This window comes from Mangifera indica, chromosome 12 (assembly GCF_011075055.1).
Source record: "Mangifera indica cultivar Alphonso chromosome 12, CATAS_Mindica_2.1, whole genome shotgun sequence".
Taxonomy (NCBI): Eukaryota; Viridiplantae; Streptophyta; class Magnoliopsida; order Sapindales; family Anacardiaceae; genus Mangifera; species Mangifera indica.
The window spans coordinates 13,950,441-13,973,245 of record NC_058148.1 but is presented as its reverse complement, the minus strand read 5'-3'; positions in this window follow the sequence as shown (position 1 = coordinate 13,973,245).

Here is a 22,805-nt window from a genome sequence, read left to right as displayed (position 1 = left end):
AATTATAGGGTTTCCTCTTAGGTGACTGTCAATCAATCTTTTCTGATGAAAGATGATGACATCAAACGAAGTGCCTAAATCTAGATGATTTGGGTGGAAAATATTGGTTTTATGGTTTTAGAGTTTAATAATAAAATGATAAGTTTACCCTTATCTCTAACAGAAGTTAGTGCTATGATAAATATTTTGGTTTTTGAAATGTTAGGAGTCTATTTTTGAAAAAAGCTAAAACTTGGGTGGGAAATAGTCTTTTGGCCAATAATAAATGGTAATCATGTCTCTATTTTTAATGTCCTGGAGAGTAGGTGCCAATAAAGTATTAATTTGGAACTTCAAAATCAATATAGTATTAATTAAATTCAAATTCTAAATTACTTGATACATCAGTTCAAAATCAATAGTGTAACACAGTAAATGCATACAACGTTACAGGATGAATATTTATATTGAGTAAGATTTATTGGAATAACATAAAAATGACTTAAACCGTCTTGCTTGAACGCGATTCATTTTAGCCGCATTTGATTTGTCTACTTCCTGGTATGTTATTTGAAACACAAAAGCTAATAAAGTGACAAAAAATTACCTAATGTATACATAAACAAGATAATTCTTTCATTAGTTTGTGAATTCTTAAAGGTACAAGGAAATACATCAAAGAACCAACTTCAGCAAATATGGGTAAAAACATAATATGATTGGATAATTTTTAATTAGAGATAAAGTAATACTCAATCATATAATATCATGTTAGCATTTATAACATGTTTGTACCATTATTAGTATATATAACATTACTTATGACATTAAACCCATCAATACTGTAACCAATTTTTAATTAGAAATACGAGTACGTAGACCAATTCCTGTAACCACATTTTCCATTTTAGCAGTATCTAGGGAAATGTCGTTGGTTGAAAGTTATGTGAGGATCTGTCCCTCCAGGTGAGGGAGAAGGACTGTTTCCCACCCATCTTTTGATGCATTCTCAAATTGGTACCCACGGCAGATGAAAATCCAGTTTTCCCACCCATGAGCTGTTAAAATGGATGATATCTGTTTGCATAAGGATAAAATGTCCATTTTACCCTTGTTAGATGAAATGACCAAAATACTCCTTAATTTAATTTTTCAAAATTGAAGTGAGGGTTTACCATTCACCCCCCTTAGGTTTTAGAAACTAACATTTTCACCTTACCTAAAGTTTTTAAACTTTAAAAACTAACATTTTCACCCCCAAACCTAGGGTTTCCATATTTTTCAAAATACAGCCGCCCCCCATAACTTTCAAAACTAGCATTTCACCCCTATTCTTCAATCTCATCTCCCGACGTCTTCTCCGGCGTCGTCACCGGCCTCCTCCTTCTCCTGGTGCGACGGCGGTGGTGCGACGGCGGTGGTGCGACGAAGAGATCTCCGTCTCTTCATCGCACGGTGCCACGAAGAGACGGAGATCTCTTCGTCGCACGATGCGACGAAGAGACCTCCCTTTGTCGCTCGTCGTCCAGATCTGGGAGATCGCTCCCTTTGTCGGTCGTCGTCCAGCTCGATGAAGGTATCTCTTCTTCTCTCTTCGTGGCTCGTCGCATCTGGAAGATGCGACGACGAAGGACGACGAAGCATCGTCCTTCGTCTGTTCTTCCAGATCTGGACGACGCTCTGTCGTCCAGATCTGGGCGACGAAGGGTCATCCTTCGTCGTCCTTTGCAGTCGGAGATGGGAGATCGGTCGAATGCGTCGGCCGTCGATGGTGGCCGGAGAAGGAGCAAACCCCAGGGGTGAAATCTAAACTTTTCAAACTTTGAGGATGGGTTAGTTATTAGTTTTTAAAACCTGGAGGGGGGAAACGGTAAAATTTAAAAGTTTTAAGGTTTTAAATAGCAAATGACGATTTTGCCCCTGTCCCTAACTGAAAAATTGGACGGCAGTTTGGTCACGGGTGGGAAAACTGGATTTTCATCTGCCGTGGGTGCCAATTTGAGAATGCATCAAAATATGGGTGGGAAATAGTCCTTCTCCCTCCAGGTGAAACTCTGTCTGCTGAGTCCCTCCTGGTATACTTCAATTTAGACAAATTATAGCCTAATTCGCGTAAAATAGAACGACTGTCAATTCTTTTCTGCAAAATCTTACGCCCTTGATAACCCTCCACTATTTCCGAATTTGTCACAACCACAGACAAAATCAGTAGGATCAGTATCAAAATTTGCACAGAAGTTGAATTAGCCATATTTGACAAAGAATAATTCTTGAGAGAACTCAGTTGCTTATGCTTACAATGCTGAAGTAGCAAGCATGATGAGTAACAAATAGACCCCGACTTATACAATGCAAATGCATGAAAAATATCCAATATTTTAAATCATAAACGATAATGGAGTTGGCGACTAGAAGCTGACAAATTCAATATGTGGATTACTGCCCTTTTATGTATAGTACTTTAAACTATTCTTAATATATGCAAACCGGCCCACTACCTCAAATTACACTAAGACTTGTCTCCCCTATCCCACTTGAGCACCCATGTCTAAGCCTTCTAATGCGCTACTGAAATCTTTTCATTTCTAATAAACTTGTTTGCCGAGTCATCCTTCTGGTTTTCATCTGTAAAAGTTTTTAGATAGTCTTCCCCATAAATTCTATACCAATTTCCAGTTGTCTTCATTCTCAAAGGAATAGACAAATTAAGAATTGCCCACTTTGAATGTACGTAGGACAATGTCATTTTACAAGTTCTTGAACCAGCAAAGTTCATTTGATTCCTAATTTGGCCTCTTTGATCAGGATTCATAAAACTTTGAATATAGGAATCAATTGTTGCGTCTCATTGTTATATTTAATTTAAATAGATATTCAGGCTGGGATAGATATGCAGCTGTTTTATAATTGAAAATGAGGTAGTGCGACTGCCTACTATATTTAGGGCTCTATTAATGGCTTTTTACTGCTAATGTCCTGAGCGGTAGGTGGGAGCTGAGTGCATTGGCCATATCTAAAGGATTGGAGGAGCTGTGTGTGCATGTCTCTCAATGAATTTTTTTTTACATGAAAGAGACATCATCTTTGGTTTCTTCCTCCAAAAGACTCCTCCACAAAGTCTGATTTCCATTCCATAAAAGGTTCAAGTTGTAGATTTTCCTAATAGCACCAAATTAAGTCCAACACTTGTTGTCTTTTTTTGTTTTGTTGGTCTTCTTCTTTGTATCATCTGATAACAAGAAGATTTAGTGTGGGTTAGAGGTACAGTTCCCGCTTATAAACGCAGCTGATGATCCAAATTGTGCGCGATGTCTTGTCATGCTTAATAATTAGAGAGACTTGACGACAAATAACTGACTGAGCATTTCTTATAAGTTCACCACGGTGGGCAACAATCTTTAGTCGAGCTATTGCAACCGCAAATGGTGCTTTCTCCAATTGACTTGGTAAAAATATGATGACTTCAGATTAATGCAACTGGAAATTCATCTAAAGGACTTTCATGCAAGAGAAGGTATAGATTCAAACCTTCCTAACAATATTTTAAAGTTAAATTTTGATCGATTATTAAATTTATAAATTTTATTTATTTGATGTAATTGGTCCAACCAAACATTTGTATTAATAAAATGTCTACTCCACTTGGATTCAATGGTGATTGAAGCTTAAATCACCACTGATTCCTTGCAATGGGAAAGGACGGTTTTTCTCAAATACCTGCAAACCCCGTTTCTCTAAAGCCAAAGAGGTTAGTAGTTAATATCACACAGGTTACTTGTAACATCTAGTACAAGGAATTGTGGAAGAATAGAAAAACGTCTAAATAGAAAATTAAGAAAAGGGAATTTATCAGTTTCTATTCCAAAATCCTACTAACAGGAACAGATTTTCCGTACAAACCCACCACTCTATAAGGGACAGTTATGTTAGTTGTGGTTATGTGCATATTGCTACATAAAGCACAAAAGAGAATTGACTTGATTAATTTAAGGAAGGAGTGGTTTACTTTTGGCTGAATTACATTTTTTTCTCATCCAAGGTCTATCATTTTTACATTTTCTCATCCACCAAGGGAAAAAAAAAAATTCTCTTCCACTATCGTTTTGTTGGTGAGATATATTAGTTGATATGGTATAGTAATCGATCGCAAAGATGAAAACATTTTTTTATTAACTTTTTAATAGTTTTTTATCATTCAAAGCTTTATTAAATATATTTTTATTATAAATAATTTTAGATTAATAATTATTAAAATTAAAATATATAGTCACAAGTGACATTCACTGTCAACAAATAATTGTGTGAATTAGGTTAGATTATATTTTGGATAGTACAAGTTGATTAGAATCACACTTAAGATAGTGAGAGTTACCCAAAACGTACTTAACATAATGTGATTGAACTAAAGTAACATCTAAGATAATGCGAGTTATTCAGATTACATCATCTTAAGTGTAATTTCATTTAAAATTACACAATCTAAGTATAATTTGGATATGCAATTTGAGTAAGATCACATTTGGCTAACATTATTGTAACCATCTGATTTGTTTTAATTGAATATAAATATTCATTATTTTGTTGTAGACTTGATTGATGCTAACTCTAACTCTAGTATGAAAATACCTTTTTTTATTATTCATACATATAAATGCGGCAAACCAAAAAAATATGTTCTAACTATTGTAATATTCCAAAAACCCCAAAAGAGAAATAACAAACAACCCCTTCATGAGAAAAGGTTGCTATCAATAGCAACAATAAGGCCTTCTCTTGCTGGTCATTAGAAATAACGAATCGATAATTGACAAAGACGCGTTTTCGTTAATAAGAAATCTTGTTGGAGAGTGAAGATCTAATGGTCAGTGTTTCATGGGCTAAAAGTGTGATCATCAGTGGTCAAAGATAGTAGTTGGAGAGAGGAAGAAAAAACCTTAAGTTTTAGGTGGGAGGAAGAATGTTACTTTTCAAAGTTTGAAAACTTTAAGTAGAGATGAAATTCTTAGCTTTTAAAACCTAAGAAAAAATATAATTAATCATGTATATTTTTTAATATTATTATTAAAATGAAGAATTTACCCTTAACTCTAATTGAAAATCTTAATAAAAATTGACTTATAAGCAAGATTTTTGGTTTTTGAAAATTGGTAAGCATAAATTTGGAAACACACCTAACGTTGCATGAGAACAAGTCTTTTGGCCTAATTAATATTATATTCTAAATGACTTGATACATCAATTCAAAATCAATACTCTGACACGGTAAATGCATACAATGTTACAGCATGAATATTTATATTGAGTAAGATTTACTGGAGTAACATACAAGTGACTTAAGACGAACCTCATTTTAGCCACATTTGATTTGTCTACTTCCTGGTATGTTATTGCAAACTGGAAACACAAAAACTAATAAGTGACAAAAATTACATATTGCATACATAAACAAGATAATTCTTTCATTGGTTTATGAACTCTTAAAAGGTTAAAAGAAATACATAAAAATACCAACTTCAACAAATACCGATAAAAACACAATATGATTAAATAATTTAAATTAAAGATAAAATAATACCTAATAATAAAATTATATGTTAGCATTTATACCGTGTTTGTACAATTATTAGTATATATAGTATTACTCGTGATATTAAATCCATCAATATTGTCGCAAGTTAAATTGATTAGGATACTTAGATTCCTTAGTAGTTGCACAAGCTGATTCCCACCCAGTTAGCAGCTAATTATCCATTATGCAAAGAGTAATATCATGTGTACCATTTTTTAGTATATAAATAAATACATACTTATGTGTATCATTACGTAATTGGATGTTACTTTATTTTTAATTCAAAATTATAAGATGCATAAGAGTATATTTATTTGTGTAATCAAAATGAACACACATTTTTTTATTTTTATTGTCACATAAATGGTGTCAAGAAGTTGCATTTTGTACTTAACATGATGTGTTCCAGCAGACATATATAGAAGAAACGAAACACGAGTACGTAGAGCAATTCCTGCAACCACATTTTCCACTTTAGCAGTATCTAGGGCAATGCCGTTGGTTGAAAGTTATGGTGAGGATCTGGCCCTCCAGGTGAAGATCTGTCTGTTGAGTCCCTCCTGGTATACTTCAATTTAGACAAATTATAGCCTAATTCGCGTAAAATAGAACGACTGTCAATTCTTTTCTGCAAAATCTTACGCCCTTGATAACCCTCCACTATTTCCGAATTTGTCACAACCACAGACAAAATCAGTAGGATCAGTATCAAAATTTGCACAGAAGTTGAATTAGCCATATTTGACAAAGAATAATTCTTGAGAGAACTCAGTTGCTTATGCTTACAATGCTGAAGTAGCAAGCATGATGAGTAACAAATAGACCCCGACTTATATAATGCAAATGCATGAAAAATATCCAATATTTTAAATCATAAACGATAATGGAGTTGGCGACTAGAAGCTGACAAATTCAATATGTGGATTACTGCCCTTTTATGTATTGTACTTTAAACTATTCTTAATATATGCAAACCGGCCCACTACCTCAAATTACACTAAGACTTGTCTCCCCTATCCCACTTGCGCACCCATGTTTAAGCCTTCTAATGCGCTACTGAAGTCTTTTCACTTCTAATAAACTTGTTTGCCGAGTCATCCTTCTGGTTTTCATCTGTAAAAGTTTTTAGATAGTCTTCCCCATAAATTCTGTACCAATTTCCAGTTGTCTTTATTCTCAAAGGAATAGACAAATTAAGAATTGCCCACTTTGAATGTATGTAGAACAATGTCATTTTACCAGTTTTTTAACCAGCAAAGTTCTTTTGATTCCTAATTTGGCCTATCATCAGCGGTTAATATATTAATTTTCTTAGCTCTACGGCCGACTTATATAAACTGCGCGCTTTAGTTTTTGGGCTCCAGCCAAATCTACAGATCTCTTTAAATTAACTTTTTCAAAGTGGTACTGATACAGGACATATATAATATGAATGACCTAGAAAATACAGTTAAGATTATAGTGACAACTAAAATACCAATCTTCTCTTCTTTCTGTTAAAGATATGAAGCTTTGCAAACGAAAGGCAGACAAACTTTTTAAACTATACTACTCTTTAACTGTATACATATTTTGAATGATAGTGGAAAAGTACATCTTTTAACTAAATAATATTATATATATCTATTTTAGATATATAATTTTATATGTATTTATATATATTATCATATAATTTAATATTATTTATTAAAAATTATTTAATTATATAATAATATATATAAATATATATATTTATATATATAAAATAGTTATCCATAGGTCTATTGCTTTCAACCTATGTGTCCATTTTTTTAAATTGCCGCTATCTACTTTGCTTCTCCCAAGTGGTCAGAATTCCAATAAAACGTTGCCTCACGCCTTCAATTGGTTGTTGCTGACAGGTGCACTATTTTCTCTCTTTTGGTAGATGTCCTTTTACATTCAGAATCACACTAATATATTCATATGCACTTACCATTCAGATTTTGAAAAATCATAGTCAATGATCAGCTGATATCGATGCCTATAACATTAAACCCCTCTCATAAATAGCTCCGGGTTTTGGAAAATCAGATGTTAAAACTGGAGATGAGGATAAATTTTCAAGCTAATTCTATTTAACATTTGTAATCTTATAATCGGTGAATCTAGTGGAACTAAGTAAATATTCCGCATGGTCATGTTACGCTTAGAAGATTTGAAGCTTTTGCATGCGTGCGTTCATGGCTGTGGCTGCTGTGCATGTCTACTCAGCAGTCACCAAATTTGGCCTTACATGCGTGTCTTTGTGATTATGAATGGACATCGATCCGCTAAGGTGTTCCAATATCATTATCTAAATTTTGATTCATTCAAAGTAATGATCCATAACCCACTAGTTCTATATCTGACTTATGAATGGACAGAATTACAGAATATTTTTGTTTGGTTTTGTAGTTTCTAAAATTAGCAAGTAAACAATGTTAGGTCAATACAGTCACTGAGACCTACCTTCGTCCAAGAGGTTGATTGTCTGGCTGCTTCGAATTATATTCTATCACATACATGAGAAACCAAAAACTTAGTATGAATTGGATGTATAACACCAGAAACTATTGGGCATATATAATTAACTCTACCAAAAATAGAATCGGGTACATTTCTTTGAGGTCATTCAAAGTCTTAATGCTTTTGACTCATCTTGCATCTTGATCCACCAGAGATTCAAAAGCTTGAAGTGTTTAGCTGTGGAATAACATTTGGATTATGAGGTAGGCAATCTCTTTCTCTTTTTGGAAAATAAGAAGGTATTGAATGTCCAACGGGATATTGAGCATTTGTATCAAACTTATGCAAACTGCGCGTTTATGAGAAAGTGAAGAAAGAAGTTAGCCCAAACCAGTGAGACTTGTTCAAGGGCATATGTTTTGGTATGTTTGTAAACCTTAGAACAACTCAATATTCCAAGAAATACTAGATGGGTGACTAATGAGTTCCGGTTTCCCCCTTTGGTACTGTTGCGATTATGTATGTGTTATAGCTTTTACTCTTTAGTTTAGTTATGTATGATAAGAGATCTTCCTCTCTATTGGAACAACTATACGCTCGGAAATACGTTAAACCATGTTACCAAGACAAGCAGAGCCCATAATTGACAGAAGAATTCAGAGAATTGTTTAGATAAAATCCTCCATGATCAACCTAGCACATACAAAAACAAAAATAAAGGAATGAAGGAGTAGAAGTCATGCGTAGCCGTATTGACGCTCCCCTTCCATCCATTCTCCTTTTATCCTAGGGTTTAATTTGTCAGTGAATTGAGCCATCTCTCATCTAATGAAGAAGCGGATGGCAGGCTTAAAAGTAATATTCACAGAGCCATCCTTTATTGACCCGTTTCTTTTCAGCAGGCCAACCTAGCCTCTTGATACCCAGTGAGCCATCCTCGTCTATGGGCCACCACTGCTCCCCAAAGTTGTGAGTGCAAGTCCAATTGATATTAACTGATGCCCAGCCCAAAAACCAACCTCGGTGGTACTTATTTTCCGTACAATAAAATTATGGCACATAATTTTAAATATATAATTAAGTCTTCACATATTATTTATATATTTAATTATATATTTATATAATAATATTATATAAATAATTTTATATATAAATAATAATATATTATAATTAAATATTATTTTATTTTTAATTTTTAATTACTTAATCATATAAAATTATAGATAAAAATCATACTTATAGTTCTACTCATATTTAAAACTGTGTGCCCTCTAATTGAAAATATCAATGGATTGCTCTTTCAATATCAATAGAATTGTTCGAATCTCAAAAAAAAATTTGCCCATAATTACCCTTCCACAATTAGTGGCTTTATCCAGGGATGCTATTCGGTACATGTCTCTTGCACTTCTCTATTTCTTAGTTCCTGATCAAGGGTAGATTTGGACTGAGCTTACCCCGAACACCCCCGGCTCTAGTTTGATTCGTATTAAAAAATAATCTAAATATTTCAATTCTAATTTTTTATATTTTAATCAAACAAATTTAAATTAAATTAAATCAATTTTTGAGATCAAATTAGCTCTAATTATCTCTAAACTATATTAAAAATTAGAGATCGTCTCATCTTTATGTCTAATTGAAATATTCCAAAAATGACTTTCCTAATTAGAGGATAGTAAAACAAAAATAAAATTTAGAAAATATGAAAATATAAAAACATGTTTGAAGATAATTTGATGAAATTTTTATTATGATAATAATTGAGTCCCTTACAACTAGAACAAGAGTATCTGCACAAAAAACTACGTCAAGATATTCTTTAATCAAACTGAATTTGAACTAAACCGAACCAAACATCTTTTGAGTTAAGTTTGGTTCTAATTAAAAAATAAGTTAAAATTTTTAACTCAAATTCAATTCAAATTTTGATCAAACAAATTTAAATTGAATTAACTTTCAAAATAAAGTCAATTCGGATCATATACAGCCCCTATTTTTTACGTCTAGGCAAAGATTATAATTACAGTCAAAATCCTTTTCGTCCATGATCTTGGAACCATATTTTAGGCAACTTCTAAAAGGATTAGCACGTGCTTTTAGAGGGATAACCCCAAGAATTGAAAGAAGTGAGTTTTGAGAATTCTCTTGTTGGGTAAAAGAACTTACCCCGCCCCCACCGAGCCTCACCAGGACATAAATTCCACCCAGTCCAAAGCTTGGAAAATCAAGTTTAAGATACATCGTAGGCTCGTCCAGGAAAATTATAATACCCACTTTATGTAAATATATATATATATATATATTATATATATATATATATATATATATATATATATATATATATTTATTTATTTATTTATAAATATTATTGTATAATTAAATAATTTTAAATTAAAAATAAAATAATATTCAATTATATGATAACATGTTTAAGTATATATATATTTGTGTATTTAAAATAAGTATATATAATATTACTCATATAGAATATATATCACTTGTTCAAATGAAGAAATATTACAAAATTTGTTTTCTTCATTTATTTGAAAATACACATACATACACACTTTAATTATACATAATAAACATATAGATGATATCGAATAATTTTAAATTAAAGATGAAATAACATCTAATTATATAATAATATCTCATATGTCTATTTATTTTGTATACTCAAAATGTGCAGACGGAGGATTGCTGATGTAATATATGTAACAGTCTAGTTATTTTGAGAGTGATGTTGTGGATCAGGCCCCCCAGGACTTGCTCGTGTTGGCTTACTGAAATCGCCGTCTCTGAGTGCCTCTCTGGCAATCTGTTTCGTAGTCTTAATCGATGCAATTAGGGTCTTCCTCCTCTCCGCAAATTCAGCGACTGTGTGGCTCTGGACTGTCGCTGATAGTAGCAAAGATACAAAGGTAAGAAGGAAAAACAAGTGTTTAAACTTATTCATTCTACTCAATTGGCTTTAGTGTTTTGCGTTGTGATTACAGAAGCTGGTAAGGTCAAGTTCTTATAGACTGCCTAAAATTTAACTTTATCTTTAGTGAATGTTAGTGGGGGGTGGATCATTCAATCAGCTCAAAGTTAAGTTGTCATCTTACGTGAAAAAGCCCTTTTTCTTTGTTGGTCCAGCGAAAATTAACTGTCCTGATTCTATCTCCTACTTCGCATTTGCAAAGCTGATGCTGATTTCTACCAGTAATTTTCGGCTATGAGGTGTCCATTAATGAACCATATTGTCCATTACTTACGCCCTATCAAATTCAAGCAATATCTTGGAGTGAGAATTCTTAAGTGCGCCTTACAATTGGTTCGAGGATCGATAGCACACTTTGTAGCTAGTATTTTCTACTCTTTCTTCATATCTGATCTTGCGGATAATCGGTGGATGGCGACAGTTGATTATGCAAGATTATAATATTGCTTAAAGAGAACTTAACTACTGATTAAGCATATGTGATTACGAGGAAAATCAGATAGCTATCCTCCTAGCAATCTTGTCAGCAGCGGCTAATTCATCATGACTTATCCGTTAAATGGGTTCCACTGAAGAAAGGTTTGGTGACCTCATAAGATAAACCGGATAAGTTCACCGAGCAGATCTAAAGAACTACTTGAATATATTATATTATAAGTGATTATACCTTTTTATGCTTCACTTTTTATGTGTTGATTATTGCAGAGGATAATCACAACTGTCATCAACCCAGCTAGCTAGAGTTTAACAATATCAAAGTAGCTCATTATTGAAAGAACTAGTCCTTTTCTAAGTTATGTATGCCTACGTACCCTATGCATCTTACTGGTAGAGGAACCATGAAGCAAACAATTCGTTCTTTAGGTCTTTCTCAAAGAGACAACACTTTTTTAATAAACTTGTGAGGAGAATGATGCATGAAAAACCAAGTGTGAAACGTTTTGGTGTTAGCTTCGTCATAGTTTAATAGTTTATTTTCATTTATTAGTACTTTTTTTGCATGCGCATATTGCTCAGCAGTCAGCATAGATCAAGAAAATTGCGTTGTCACTTTTTAAATGCTTTATTAATGAATCTGATAGTGGATATACTTCATCCATCTAAAAGGCTGCCTACATATATTTTCAAGGATTAATGATAGTAATCCAAGAAAGATTGAATCAGTTGATTCTCGCACAAGTAGATAATGTAAAAATTGTCAGTGCTCATATTCTACAGTACTCCAGTAGTTGTAATTATATCCAGACTTACTGCAATAGGTTCGGATCTAACAAACGATTGGAAAATCCAAGCTGAGATTATCACAGCAAGCTATGTTAGACACTTTCCAAAATAATTTATCAGGATTCATAAAAGTTTGAATATAGGAAGCGATTGTTGCGTCTCATTGTTATATTTAATTTAAATAGATATTCAGGTTGGGATGGATATGCAGCTGTTTTATAATAGAAAAAGAGGTAGTGCCTCTGCCCATTAAATTTGGGGCTCCATTAATGGCTTTTTACTGTTAATGTCCTGAGCGGTAGGTGGGAGCTAAGTGCATTGGCCATATCTAAAGGATTGGAGGAGCTATATGTGTTTGTCTCTCAAGGATGTCTTTTGGACATGAAAGAGACAACATCTTTGGTTTCTTCCTCCAAAAGACTCCACCACAAAGTTCTATTTCCATTCCATAAAAGGTTGAAGTTGTAGATTTTCCTAATTGCACCAAAATAAGTCCAACACTTGTCTTTTTTTTTGTTTTGGTGGTTTTCTTCTTTGTACCATCCAATAACAAGAACATTTAGTGTGGGTCAGGGGCACAGTTCCAGCTAATAAGTGCAGCTGATGATCCAAAGACGTCCCGCCATATGCTTATAATAAGATAGACTTGACGACAAATAACTGACTGAGCATTCATTATAAGTTTATGATGATGGGCAACAATCATTAGTCGATCTACTGCAACCGCGAATGGTGCTTTCTCCAATTGACTTGTTGAAAATATGACGACTTCGAATTATTGCAACTCGAAATTTTTGGTTAATTTGAAAGTAGTTTTACTGACAACAAAGAAAATTTTATATACAAAGATATATAAATTTAAATGTTTTTATGATATTTTAGAGTTAAATTCTGGACCATCACTGAATATATAAATTTTATTTATTTGGTATGGTGGGTTAGATCCCTAAGGAGACTGTTCACTTGATAAAATATCTACTCTACTTGGATTCAATGGTGATTGAAACTTAAATCACCATTGATTCCTTGCAATGGGAAAAGACGGTTTTTCTCAAACAACTGCAAACCCGGTTTCTCTAAAGCCAAAAAGGTCAGCAGTTAATATCACAGAGGTTACTTGTAACATCTGGTACAAGGAAGGAATTGTGGAAGAGTAGAAAAACTTCTAAATAGAAAACTAAGAAAAGGGAATTTATCAGTTTCTATTCCAAAATCTGTTCGGTCCAAACCCAAACACTCTCTAAGGGACAGTTATGGTAGTTGTGGTTATCTGCATATTGCCACATAAAGCACAGAAGAGAATTTAACTTGAATGATCTAAGGAAGAAGTGGTTTACTTTTGGCTGAATAACATTTTTTCTCATCAAGGTTTTCCATTTTTACATTTTCTCATCAACCAAGTTAAAAAAAAAAAAAATCTCTTCCACTATTGTTTCGTTGGTGAGATATATTAGTCGATGGAATAGTAATTGCAATTTTATTATAATTAATTTTAGATTAATAATTATAAAAATTAAAATTGAAACATATGGTCACCAGTGGCATTCGCATAGGTGTGGGGTGCTTCTTGATGATATTCATTTATATTTGATTAACTTAATCATAGCAGCCATCCCAGCCACTAGTTCTGCTTGGCAGCCTCTTCCTATTCTTATTTTTCGGTTACCCATCGCAGCCATTAGTTCTGTATAATCTATAAAAAAAGTTTGATTTTGATATATTATCTTATAGTTTTGGATCTATACTTTCTTGCTTAAACCACCCTCACTTTACCTGCTCACATTATCTTTAACGGACAATATTCTTATAGTTTCTTATCAGAAAAGCTATGCTTAACAACTTAATTATTAAATTGTTCTTTTCCCGTTTAACCAGGAAACCTAATAATTGATGCAAAAAGTTGATGATCATATAACCATTTATTTATGAGTAATATTACATAAGAAAAAAAGAAAAGACACATAAACTGAACTTAAATTACAAAGTAAAAATATTGTTTCTCTTTAAAAGAGCAAATGGGTCGGCGTATGTCCATCCAATATTATATGATGGGTCTTGAACCGCAACATCACTCCACAGATGACTAGCAGAAAACTTCTGAGTTAATGAGAAGTGGAAAGAGTACGTTGGACAAGCATACCTGTTACTACTACATTATTGAATGATACTCTTATTTGGGACAAGTATAACTTCTAGATAGAAGTATTATTCAATTACGTAATAATAACTGGTGTAGTTGTCCCACTTACTCTTTCCATTTCTCGTTGTCTCGTAGAAGTTGTCTGCTACAGATTTGTGGAGTGATGTTGAGAATCAGGACCTCCGGGGCTCTCTCTTTGGGACTTATATAGGCTTTTGTTTCTGTTCTCATTTTCCAGTCCAGTGTTCAAAACTTCCTCCGCATCTTGTCCCAGCAATCGACTCAACCTGGCTAGGTTTCTTTCCTTCATGTGAGAGAGTGGACTAAATAGAAGACGAGCTTCAGACAGTTGGAACGAAAGAAATAACATGAAAACTAGACACACACAAACTCTTTTACCAGCCATTTTCTTATCAACAAACAGCAATGGGAATGTGTGCAATATGTTTTATCGTATAGATTAAAACTACAATGCTTGCATATATATAGATGAGATGATCGAGAGTACATATTCACAGTGCCAATCTTTTCGCTTTGTTTAATCAAACAAGTTGGTGGAAAAAGGGACCTGGCCACAATTTAGCATTAGGTTTGTTTTGTGGTTATATATTTGTACTCTTATGGATTCTTTTCCTTTATGAGACAAAAACTAATACCGACCATTTGAATCAAATGAGAGCTAACCTATCAAACTTATTTGTCCTCAAAAGAAACCTGGGAAACTCTCAGTTGGATAAACTTTATCTATTTAACTCCCAGGTGAAAAATATGGTTAACTTTTATGTGTAAAGCTGAGAATTAACGTTGGGATGTAAAATTATCTACACCATGCAAGCTTTGGAATGCCTCAGCTACTCACTAGATGCGTTTCTGTTGACAATGGTGGCAAGATTCCGTGTTAATAATCACTTGATACTACAGAAAAGCAACTTTTTGATTCTTCTCATTGGACTGGACTGGGATGAGTCACATTCTTGGCATATTGCGAAACCCTACATGTAAAGACGTCCAAGTTAATTAATGTGTTGTCAGTATTAGCTTTTTCTTCCAACAATTCACAAACAAATTGAATCATCTGCTAACTTTATGTTGTCTTCATCTAGCTTTTCCATTACTCCACGTGGCTCAATTGGCAGCCGGCTGCCATCTTTCACATGGTATGGTTCGATTTTTTAAGTTTTTAGTGCTATTTTTTTATTTTTTTTAATGGGATTTTATGATTTTTTTTCTTTAGGAAGTTTTTAGTAATTTCAAGGGGTATTTTAAAATAAATTAAAATAGAAAAAACTAAACAATCCGATACGTTTCGTTTCAAGTGAATCAAGAAGAGTAATAATCATTAAACTCTAACGAGAAGAAGTTTTTTTGATGAAATAATCATCAGTGGAAGCACCAACAAATATGGTCAAAATTTGAAGAGACTTTAGATTATACTATTAAATTAGTGTTGGCTATTGGTCAAGCCCTTCGGGTGGATGCATCCATTTATAGATTAATTAAGGGAAATTATAAAAAAAAGCCAAAATACCCCCTCATTAAGCAAAAATGTCCAAATTCACTATTTTCAAGCAAAAATGCCCAAATTTACTATTCCTAATCAAAAATGCCCATAGCTTTTTCTAAAATACCAAAATTACCCCTCCCCAAATTCACTATTTCTTATGTTGTCTCTTATGAATAAAAATTTACTAAATTATAATCAATCAAGTGAAATGATTTTTTAAGATTAAAACCCAAAATGAAGTGAAGCAAGTATCGATGTATAGTAACGGTAAATTTACTTTTACCATATTACGATTTCAAATATAAAGTATGAGATTTAAATTTTATAAATTAATTTTTTATTTGTAATTCTCCTTAGTTCATATCACGGTCACTATTTGACTTGCTAGTATAACTCTCTCCAATGGTAAAAATTCCATCATCAAGAAATGATTAACAAGTTTACCAATATATGTTAAGTTTTCAACTATTAGTAAAAATGTAATAGACCTTTGATTTTAATGGTTTACTAAAGGGTATTATAGGAAGTTTGGCTTCCTAAATATAATTTAAAAGCTAAAGCCAAAGTGAAAGTTAAATATTACAAATAAAGTTTACTTTAATTTATATAAAATTAGGTTAAAAATTAAGTAGATGCATTGCGCTTTACATATAAGACAAAGTTAGAATAAACTCACGACAGTAAAGACAAAATATGGACAAGTTTTGGCGGAAATATGCTGGAACTGCACATTCTGTTCATTCGCTACCAAGATCGCGAATCAAGTGAGATGTAAAGACAACAAACAGAAGCTTAAGTTGGCTGGACTTGGGCGTAGGGCTGGAAATTGAACATCTTTCATCTTTTTTTTTTTAATTTTTTTTTTAAATTTCATAACGATTGGATTATTATCATAATTTATAATAAAATATTTTAATAATCATAATTTTGTTATTATTTTATTTTTATTCATTAAAATTTTAAAATAAAAAGATCATCCTACCCCGTTAATATAATAAATAACCTAAAAATATATAATAACTATCTTATTATATTCATATTATTTTATGAACAAAAATGTTTTTGTATTCATATAAAATTGGTAGCCAACTAATGCCCACCCACCATCACCTACCAACACCACCACCACCACCACCACCACATTGTAGCCATCACCAACCTTTTCACAGCCCACACTATCATTAGAACCCAACGAAACCTTGGATTGAGAAAGCATTTGTTGACAAATTCGGAAGTAGCCACCTCTAGATATAGAACCAATAGCATTCAAATCGGTCAGCCCTTCACGACGTGGCTCTTGCATCGTAGATTAAAGTTGGGGGAGAAGGCCCTAACCATCACCACACATGTCGTCAGTTGCCTAGAGCATTAGTAATCACCAGACTTTCATTCATTATAGTTCTCTCCCTACCATTTTAACTTCAACTGTGTCCCCTGCACCTTTGATTTAGTGCAATTATCTTGTATCTCCACACATTTGATTTAGTTTGACATTTTTAAAGAGCATTTAAATAAAATAATATTTTCGTATTATTTTATAATTGTCAATACATATATATATATATTACCAAAAGTGGTATTAATAATCAATTATAATATTTCTTGATAATAAAATATTAATCAAACTAAACTTAACATTAACTGAACTAACTAGATTATTACCACTGGAATTGACAGTATATGCTTGGAAAAAAATATCTATGCCATTTATTTATATTTTGTAATATTAAACCGTTTAAGAGTTATTACAAATATATGATGAATGGATGCTGTTTATTAGGGTTAGAAAGGTTAATTAGCTTTGCATGCACAATTAAGATTAGGGTTTTCTTAAAGTAATTAGATCCTCTACAAAGATTTAAAGAAACCTGACAATTCCATCAGTTAATGGTTACAATGAAATATGGATCCACAAGCCATGTTCAGATTCAGGTTGGATGGAATACTGTAGGTAGACTTCCGATCAATTGGATTTTACCCTCCTCAATGACTTGGACAAAACAAATTGCTAGGAACTCAGCCTAGATGCAGACTGAATTATGTCCAAAAAGGGAAGTACTTAAAGACAGTCAGAAAGTGCGGATTATATCCCAGGATTCTTCTGCTTAATCGACAACTCAAATGGGAAGTCGCTGCACACATACTACGTTCAACCATCTCGGCATCTGGACGTGAAAGCAGAACTAGCACCTAAGGTGCTGGGAAGAGTCAAGTCTCATTGCATGATATACCCGTTGGATATTTAATTGCACATAGTTTTATTGTTTGTTAACACTACTCCGTAAATGATCAACATCGATACGTTCCTACTTTACCCCTGCGGATCTTTGAAAAGCAAGTCAAATGGATCAATTAGCTCACGTTTGACAACCAAGGTAGCATATGTGAAAGATCTTTTCGGTTTCAGGCCTAGTGGGATCTTCATAGAACTTCGTTTGCAAGAGCATGCATTAATGAGTGGATAAATGTATGTTATGTTCGTGGATTTTCTGGTTTCATCATTCTATATATGTCCCTCTTTCTAATCCTTCATCAGCGTTGCTCATGCAGGATTCCAGCATATCATTGAAGCAATCCTTTAAAAGAAAAAGTTAACATTAAGATAAGATTCTTTAAAATTGATCGTTTGTCTCAACCATAAACACTATCGTAAATTGAAACCTGAGTACTCTTTTCATTTACCTACATTAGGTATATATGTTCATATATATAATAAATTTATTACCACTGCCATTCTAAGCCAATTAAATCTTCTTCTCTGCACATCAAAAGCATATAGCTTTGTACTTGTTCATGATTTAGGCCTGTTTCCAGATTGAACATTCCCTCCCAAGATCATCAACCCAAAAAAAGAGGAAAAGCAACAAGAAAATGCTAGGTAATTTTCTTATTAACATAGCCGTTATGATCATTAGTATAAGAATAATGCTATTTATTTAAAGTTTGTATTTCCAATTTTGCATGCATTTCAAGAGATGAATGTGGATTATATGATCTAAGAAGTAATATCACTTTAAGAAAAATAAATTGGTCAACACAATCACACAATTATCTAATCTATGGATATATTCTCAAATCCACTAATTAGTGTACATAAGGTTAAAAAATATTATAATCTAAATTTTTAGAATTCAAACAAACCTTTATGCGGAATCAATTCCAAATCTGATTAATAATAAATTCGGTGAAACTGATCTTCCTGTTCAAATCATAATATTTTAGTGGGTGATTTATTATGTATGTTTTAGAAAAGATAATTTAATATCTTTTTATAATATTTTATTAGACCCTCTTATCACAATTTCAGAAAGCCCAATATTTTATATCTATATCGACATAACCCAAATTATAAAGTATACGAGACATTCAATAAAACTAGTCATGGTAATGCCCATAAAACTTAATTCATTGTAGAATACTTTTACCCTGTTTTTATTAAATTAAAATAATATCAGTTTTTTTTTTATAATTTTTTTAACAATTATATCACCAATCAATTTATACATTAGAACGTAAGATATGAACCCGAAATGTAGTGACTACTAATACCCATGCATAAAGATTGTTAATGACTATAACTAATTTGTTAGAACTTTGTCTTTTCATCATCCATTACTACTAATTCAAAATTTAAGACAAAGTTACCTATATTAATTAGGCCGAGTGTTTCGGTGCAAGTATGAGCTAATCGTATCGTTTTATAATGACATTAATTCCCTTTTATATTCTCTCTGTTTGAGTCACTTTTGGACTTTCCGTCATTTCCCTTCCATTCCATTAATCATTCCAAGAGAAGAATAAGAACGATAAATTATCTTTATTAAACAGCTTTTATGCATGATACATCAAGTTATTACTAGTAAATGCCAAAAGACTTATTCCCACCCAAGGTTTAGTCTAAACCCAAACTTACACTTGCTAGCTTTTTAAAACCAAAATATTTATCTGATTGTTAAATTTTACTGTTATTATAAAGGGTAAAATCGTTATTTAAAAATTTTATTTAAACTTATATTTAAAATTACTCTCAAGTTTTGAAGATTTTATTTTTGCCCTCTAACCTCATAATTTTCAAGTTTAAAAACTGTCTTCCCCCCCTCCCCCTCTCAAGTCTAGGGTTGCAAAACTCTTATATTTTTCTTATATAAAGACACTCCCCAAAGTTTTAAAAAACTTCATTTTCACCCATATTCAACTTCAACTTCATCTTTATCTTTGGCGACCAATCACTGTTACTACCTATCAGCTCTCTACCTCTTGTCTTTCTAGTCACTCTCCTTTCACTCTCTAACAGACAAAGATGAAATCACTTGGTCTGAGATGAAGATGAACATTCTTTGTCTTAGATGAAGTGATTCCATCTTCATCTCTAACAAATACAAGCATAGAGAGAAGGGAAAGAGACCAAGAGGGAGGAGTTGACGGTCCAAGATGACGAACAATCGTTGAAGAGAAGGATTTAGAAACCCTAGAGAGAATAGGGATGAAAATGAAGTTTTTTAGAACTCTGGGTTGACTATATATGAAAAAAATATGAGAGTTTTGCAACTTAGACTTGGGGGAAGGGGGGAAATTAGTTTTTAAACCTAAAAATTATGAGCTTAGAAGACAGAAATAAAAATTTCAAAACTTGAGGGTAATTCTAAAATATAAGTTTAAATAAAATTTTTAAATAACAATTCTATCTCTAATAGTAACAATAAAATTTAACAAACGGGTGTGTATTTGAATTTTTAAAAATTAACGAGTATGAGTTTGGGTTTACACTAAACCTTACTTGGAAATAAGTCTTTTGGCCTACTAGTAAATTACAAAAACGATCCACCATGACATTACAAGATGAATAAAACTATGTTAACAAATGGATTATTAGATTGAAGAGAAATTTTAGAAGGGAAAGACTTTGTGTTAGAGAATTATTTGCAAGGAATACTTGTAATTTCATTCATTTCTCAAATGTGAAACACTAGAGTATTTATAGGTATAATGATGACTTTTAAAATCCTAAATACATAAACTTAACATTAAACTTGTATATGACCCATTAATAATCTAATATTGAACTTACATAATTAACATTAAACTTGTGCATGGTTCATGTATAAACATGAACTTAAACTTACGCATGAATTATGTAGGAACATGAACTTGTACTATAAACATATATGAATATCATTAATGAAGTTGTGCTAATATTGTACTTGTGTCATGAGAAATATATTCATTAAACTTGTGTCATATGAGATGTATCTAAAAAAGTGCAAATTAAACTTCAAACATAGATTTTACTAATTTATTCATACAACTTGAGATGACAATATGTGATTAAGTAAAGAGATTATTCATTTTTTCTCTCACTTCAAAATCACTTCATCATATATTACCACATAAGATTATATGGATATGATGAGATAAGATTTATTTGTATATATAGTATTTTGTTACAAAATTTATTATTTCAAGCTCCCATGCGAAGATTTAGATGATTGCAGTAGCTCAGAATTTCATGTAGTATCGTTTTCGCTTACGAGTGATGTTTGGGATCAGGGCCACCAGGACTCACCCGTTTGGGTTCAGCGAAGCCGTTGTCGGTGGTTTCATCTCCTGGCAAAACTTCTATTACTTTCCTACCACCTTCACCCAACACTTGCATTAGCCTGGCCAAGTTCCTCGCCTCTCTGTCTGGGCCGCGAGAGCGAGTTTCACACCAAGTAAATGAAAGCAACACAAGAGATAGGCATAGATAAACTCTCACTCTACTCATTTTCTAGTTATAAATTTCAGAAGATTCAATGCTTGAACTGCAGAAATCTCAGAGGCAGCAATACCTATTTATAGCCATTTTCATCACGTCAAAAAATAGTGTTACGTCTGAACCTCACTGCCATTGGTGGTGGAAAAGTACTGCCGATTCGACCAATTTGTCTGCAAGAAGATCGCCAATCTCTTCATTCAAGTTTGATGTTGATCTGTTATATATAATATTTATTGGGATGTGCTGTGATGGGCAACACCAGAAAGAGACTTCCTCCCAGCTTGACCATCGCTATCCAATATTTCAATTGGCTTTGAATAGTCATACCATTTTGGCCTCTTATTTATTATGACTGCGTTGGTCGCACCTTTACCTATTCTAATAATTATTCACTTATCTTCATTAGCTTAGAGTTTTCGTTTTGGTCCATCCATTACTGAAACTGTGGGCATGGCTGCGTGTTTGTTAGTTTTCAATGGGTTTTCTCTCGAAATGGCTTAAAATTTTAAACCCCTATGAGCCACATAATTTATTTGAAAACCAAGGTTATGGCCACACAATTTCGAACGTATAACCGAACTTATAAATAACGTATTATCAGATTGAGTATTACTTTATCTTTAATTCAAAATCACCTAATTATATTATATCACTTCTGGATACTGAATTGTCTACTAAAAATTGTGTGAATATGTTTTTATTGTTATAACAATGTATTAGATAAATTATCCTAAATTACCCGTTTTTTAAGTGTTTCTTCCCCTTAATTTTATTGAAAGGTTTCCCTTTGATAATGCCAAAAAATAAATTTTCTCTTTCTTTATAACAATAATAGAAATATCTTTAAAACATCTAATAAGTATGGTCGGAAAGCAAAATAAAATAACGGAGAATAATCTTTAAAGGGTAATATTATGTATACTTATTTTAAATATATAAATAAATACATATTTATATATATTATCACTTGATTAGATATTTCTTAATCTTTAATTTAAAATTATTTATTTACGTAATGACACATATTAATATGTATTCATAATAGATATATTTAATTTTATTAATTTTAAAATGTAATATGATTTCGATCTATTTTTATGATAAATTAAACTATCCATGGGACTTAGGTAACACCACTCTAAGATTATTTCCAAACCTATATTATTGACATACTAGCAAAAA